Source organism: Mus pahari, chromosome 12 (genome assembly GCF_900095145.1).
Source record: "Mus pahari chromosome 12, PAHARI_EIJ_v1.1, whole genome shotgun sequence".
In the NCBI taxonomy this organism is placed as follows: Eukaryota; Metazoa; Chordata; class Mammalia; order Rodentia; family Muridae; genus Mus; species Mus pahari.
Window position 1 is genome coordinate 7,288,076 of NC_034601.1, and position 6,314 is coordinate 7,294,389.

Below are 6,314 nucleotides of genomic sequence, written 5' to 3' on the forward strand. Positions count from 1 at the left end.
GGAACTCACTTTGTAGACCAGGCTGGCCTCGAACTCAGAAATCCACCTGCCTCTGCCTCCCGAGTGCTGGGATTAAAGGCGTGCGCCACCACGCCCGGCGTTTGCCAATGCTTTCATATCACTGTCAGGACAGGAGGCAGGAGCTGATGGCAGAGGCCATGGAGGGGTGGGTAAAAGCATTAGTAAAGTGCTGGGCTCTGTCCTAGCGCCTGGGAGGAGGAGGATAGTCCCACTCTTTGAGCTAGTCCAGAACCTATGTCTGAAGGGGACTCTACACTTGCAGTCCCAAGGGTTTACCCTGATTCTCACCTATGCACACTCAGTGGACAGGATCATGCTCCACTCTAACAGAGCCAGACCCTAGCTTTTCTCCCTCTGACAGGCACCTCCTAGTGGGCCCCAACCCCTGCTGGAGGAAGGCGCAGAGGCCTAGACCTTTTCTTTCTTTCTTTCTTTCTTTCTTTCTTTCTTTCTTTCTTTCTTTCTTTCTTTCTTTCTCGCGCGCTCTCTCTCTCTTCTTTTCTTTCTTTCTAAGATTTATTTATTTTATGTATTTGAGTACACTGTAGCTGTACAGATGGTTGTGAGCCTTCATGTGGTTGTTGGGAATTGGCTTTTAGGATCTCTGTTCATTCCAGTCAGCCCTGCTCACTCGGGCCCAAGAGCCCAAGAATCACTAGTATAGGTTCCTTGGGAGTGTCAGCTCTAGTTATTCAAGATTAGGATTTTAAACTGCTCAGTAGTGAAGTAGACCAAGACATATAGCACCTAAACGACTCCATCAGGCAACTTGTAAAAACAAGTAGTTTACCTAGCAGAAATGGTTTTACAGAACCATTGAGGACTAGATTTTAATTATGACGGAAGGACATTTGCTGTGCTACCTCAGGTGAAAAATATTTCTATGGCAATAACTCAGGAGTTTATGGGAAACATTAGATATGGCTCAGAAAAACTTGAGCTGTAAGAGCAAAGTGAGCTGAGGCTTTTTCTGCTTGGAACCAGTCTCTTTTTTTCTTGGTCCCCATGACTTACCACCTTTTTTTTAAAAAAAAAAAAAAATTATTTATCATCTAAGTACACTGTAGCTGTCTTCAGACACACCAGAAGAGGGCGTCAGATCTCACCAAGGATGGTTGTGAGCCACCATGTGGTTGCTGGGATTTGAACTCAGGACCTTTGGAAGAGCAGTCAGTGCTCTTAACTGCTGAACCATTTCTCCTGCCCGCATACCACTCTTAACAGCCACAACTGGACCCAGTCTTTTACTACTCCTTGGCATCCCAGTCTACCCCCACATTTTAAATTGGTGACTGATGTACATTAAAAATAAACCAATTCTGTGTACTTCAACACAAATCAGTGATTGGGTTCATAAGATCAAGAGCCAGTGGGGAGTGTGACGGCTAAGGAAACTCTATTTTGTACCGGTACCAATTTTAGTAGGCTTTGTCCTCTAATTTAAATTCTTGAAAGATAAGCTCCTGACACCTGGCTCTCTCCCCAAAATGGTGCAGCTTGTAAAATGATTAGCTGCTGACTCAGACTCAGGCTTTTGTTACTTGTTTATAGCTGTATGCAGGGGGAGTTTCTCATATAGCTGCAAATTCCACAGAAAAATTAAGTAATTGTGGTTTTTGCCTTTAAAAACCCTTCCCTCTCTCTTTCCCAGAGGCGCAGAGAAGTGGGGGAGAAACCCCTTCTTTCCTCCCCCTCCCCTGATCTCTTTCCCAAGATGAGGGTGCGCTTCCTTCCCTCTCTCGGTCTCAGAACTTTCATCCTCACCCAGAAAAAAAAAACAAAAAACAATGAATGGCTCTGGCGCAGGCTGATCTGCAGATTAATTAGAGATTAGATCTGATCAAGCGCTCCTTACCCCCAAATTTTCTTTCTCTCTCTTTTTTTTTTCCTCCGTCTCACGAGTAGTCCTGACAAATGGTCCAGGGCTGCGGGCGCAGTTCGCATGTGCGCTGTGAGTTTGGGCTGGGGAGAGGGGAAACTACGCTGGTGCCGGTGCCAGTGCCAGTGCCAGTGCCGCTGCCTCTGCCTCTGCCTCTGCCTCTGCCTCTGCTGCCGCGGAGGAGGCTCGCACTGCCTTCCTCTGACTGCTGCTGCGCCTTTGCTGCTGGAAAGCCGCGATTGAGCGGCTCGGCCGCCCGGCGCACACAACTGCTGCTTCAGGTGCATCTTTCCGCGATCCTTGTCGCTACTCTGAGCTGCTTCAAAGAACGGCCCAAACAAATGTGAAAGCCCGAGAAGGTTATAGATTTCTTTGTCTGCTTTTGCACTTTACTTTTTTTCTACAGCAATTTGCAGAGCAGCAAATCCACCATGTGCTGCTTAAACTTGTACATTCAGCCATTAAAGAGTGGGCCCTGGACTTACACCACTGCTACCCAGGGGCTAGATCCATGCCACAGGTCAAGAATAAAATAGGAAATTTAAAAAAAGAAAAGAAAAGAAAAGAAAAGAAAAGAAAAGAAAAGAAAAGAAAAGAAAAGAAAAGAAAAAAGAGAAAAGAAAAGAAAAGAAAAGAAAAGAAAAGAAAAGAAAAGAAAAAAAGAAAAAGAAAAACAAATCCTCCCTCAACCCCTCCTCTGGGTGGTATGCCTTTGATTTGACTTTAAGACTGACACCCAGCTAGCATTTTTTAATAAATTTATCTAATTATAATCTGGATTGATTCTGTGGTCCTTTCCTGGTGATCTCAACGTGAACTACAAGGTCTTTTTTTTTTTTTTTTTTTTTTTTTAAAGATTTATTTTATGTAAGTACACTGTAGCTGTCTTCAGACACTCCAGAAGAGGGTGTCAGATCTTGTTAAGGATGGTTGTGAGCCACCATGTGGTTGCTGGGATTTGAACTCCGGACCTTCGGAAGAGCAGTCGGGTGCTCTTACCCACTGAGCCATCTCACCAGCCCGCAGATGGTATTCTTAACCACTGAACCATCTCTCGAGCTCCGAACTACAAGGCCTTAATCCTTGTGTGGCAAGTTTTGCTGTAGTAAAATTCTTGAAAATGATTTCAGTTTTTCCTGGCCCCTCACAGTCTGGTTTTATTTTTGTTCTGAGGTTGCAGTTGTTAAGACAGGGTCAGAACCTGGCTGGTTCAGAACTTGACCTGGGTTACCTGAGGCTAACCTTGAGCTAGCTACTGATGCTGCTTCTGCCTTCTAAGGACTGAGGTAATGGGCTTACACCACTATGTCCAGAGACTATTGAACTGGAAACTATTATGGTTCTCCTTAAATTTCTATGCCTGTTAGGAGGACTGGTGGGTTTTTTATTTATGTTTTGAGTTTTTTTGAGTCGGGGTTTCTCTGTGTTTCTCTCTTCCCACCCTCTTACTCCTACCCTCTCTCAAGGTGTGCCTTATTGTGTAGCCCTAGCTGACCTGGAATTCACTGTGTGTAGACAAAGTTGGCCTCAAATTCAAAGATGTCCCTGTCTCTGGAATGTCTGGGATTAGAGGCTTATGGTGTCGTACTGACCAAGTTTGTTTTTCTTTTCCTCCCTCCCTCCTTCCCTTCCTAATTTTCTTTTTCAACAAAGAAACATTCTCTCTTTTAATTACTACTTATTTGTGTGTGTGTGTGTATATATATACACACACACACACACACACACACACACACACACACACAAAGATCTGAGAGGTATCTGATTACTTGGAGTTACAGGCATTTGTGAGCTATCTGATGTAGGTGCTGGGAATCAAACTCAGGCCCTCCACAGAAGGAGTATGTGCTCTTAACCCAGCCTGAAGAAATAGTTTTTAGCTTGGCTAATGTGCACCAAAGCTGTTTGCAGGAGCTTTTCCCTTACCCCTGCTGCTTGAGGAATTTTCCCTTTCCTTGCCAATATAAGCAAGTTCAATAGTTCAATACCACCCGTCCCCTTCCCCATCTGAGAAGACTGACTAGAGGTCATGACCATAGCTGCCGGAGCAAGATTAGCTGTTCTCAAAACTTAGCTATAACATAGATACCAGTCCTTGGAACCCCTGCGTCAGTCTGGATTCCGAGATAAACCACATGCTGCCTTACCCTTGCTGACCAAGTTTTCTGGCACATCAATAGCTGACCCATAAGTTCAAAATGTACTGTTGCTCTGCTGACCCACCATGGGGGCAAGCAAAGTGAGTCACTAGGTCAGAGGCAGTCACTATACAAACCAACCAATGCCTGGAAAGGTTACTTGCTACACCAATGAAAATAAGACAGCTGCCCCGTTACTTATATCTGCCCCTTACAGAAGTATAAAAAGTGTGTTCTTTCTTGGTTCTGGGTCTCGCCTCTGGCCTGAGTACTGAGAGGGGAGTCCCCAACATGTTGGATCAATAAAAAAAATCCTAATGCGGTTTGCAGTGATGGTGGTCTCTGTGGTCTTTGTGAGTGAGGGTCTTTTGACGAACTCCAACAAGCCATGTCTCCAGTCCCTTAAAAGTTTTTTAAATTGGCCAGGCATTGTGGCACACGCCTTTAATCCCAGCACTCTGGAGGCAGAGGCCGGCGGATTTCTGAGTTCAAGGCCAGCCTGGTCTACAAAATTTGCCATGTTTGATGGTGCATGCTTTTAATCCCAGCACTCAGGAGGCAGAGGCAGGTGAATCTCTGTGAGTTTAAAGCCAGTCTGACCTACATAGAGTTCCAGGACAACCAGAGCTACATACATAGTGAGACCCTTTCTTGAAGAAAAAAAAAAAAAAAAAGCCTGGGCAGTGGTGGCACTTGGGAGGCAGAGGCAGGTGTATTTCTGAGTTCGAGGCCAGTCTGGTCTACAGAGTGAGTTCCAAGACAGACAGACAGGGCTACACAGAGACACCCTGTCTCGAAAAAACACCAAACCAAAACAAAAACTAAGAAAAGGTGAAATCTTAAAAATTTCAACCAAAATATTTTTGAGGATACCAAACAATTGTGACATTTCATAGTTATGCCCTTACATATGTGCCATTTACCATTACATTACTTCCATCATCAGTAGCCCAACTCATGACTAAATTCAAATTAGCAACAATTTTTTTGGTTTGTTTGTTTATTCTTTCCTTTCTTTCCTTTCTTTCTTTCTTTCTTTCTTTCTTTCTCTCTTTGCTTCCTTCCTTCCTTCCTTCCTTCCTTCCTTTTTTTTTTTTTTTTTGAGACAGGGTTTCTCTGTATAGCCCTGGCTGTCCTTGAGCTCATTCTGTAGACCAGGCTAGCTTCAAACTCAAGATCCCATTGCCTCTGCTTCCTAAGTGCTGGGATAAAGGTGCATGCCACCACCACCTGGTAAACAGTTTTCTTTTTAACAAAAACGCCTTACTCAAGCAAAGTTTGTTGTAACTGCTTAATTGTATAGTCTGTCTAAGTAAGCCATTGGTAGAGGCAAAACTATGTGAGACCTTGTCATACAGTAAAACAGATAAATACAGACAGTAAAAAGCTGGGTGCAGTGGTACCCACCTATAATCCCAACTCTAGAGAGGCAGAGGCAGGTGGATCTCTTGAATTTAAGTCTAGTCTTGTCTATATAGTAAGTTCTTGGACAACTGTGGACACACAACAATACTCTGATTTTTAAAACAAAAAATTTGAAAGACCACCGAGGTTCTCTAAGAGCTAAATGTACCCTGAGGTGTTCATTGAATGTCTTCCTGAGCCTTTGGGACCTATCCTTTCAGCCTTTTATACCCAGAAAATGCTTGGGATTTATTTACATTTGTCTTTTGTTCCTGAATCTGCTCCAGACATTAGAAAAAAGCTCCAAAGACTCAAATGCTTTACAGGCATGAATATGTTATGGCTCCTAGAAGTAGCCCAGAAGGTATTTAATAGTTGAGATATGTGAAGGCAAGGATAGGGTGCCCAGGCCATCCACTAAGCCACTCTCTGACAGGCCAGTAACATGATGGTCACACTCCAGTCAGCTACACCTGACCCTTCAACTGATCATGTCAAGCCTGTAATGCAAAAATTGGTGAAGATGGAGAAGCCTCCATTAGCAAAAGACCAGTGTACTTATTGTAAATAAAAGAAACATTGGATAAATGAATTTCCTAGAGGCTCCAAACCAAAGAAGGTACTTCTGGGCTGCAGGGAAAATTAACAATGGGCTCTACTTTCTTAGGCCTCTGAGAACCATTGGTCACAGCATTAGTGGGAGGCCACCTTCTAGTTAGTTTCTGGTGGTAACTAGGGTAGATGTCTGTTTTAAGAACTCTGTTGAGGCAGGCAGAGATAGTGCATGCCTTTAATCCCAGCACTTGGGAGGCAGAAGCAGGCGGATTTCTGAGTTCAAGGGCAGTCTGGTCTACAGAGTGAGTTCCAGGACA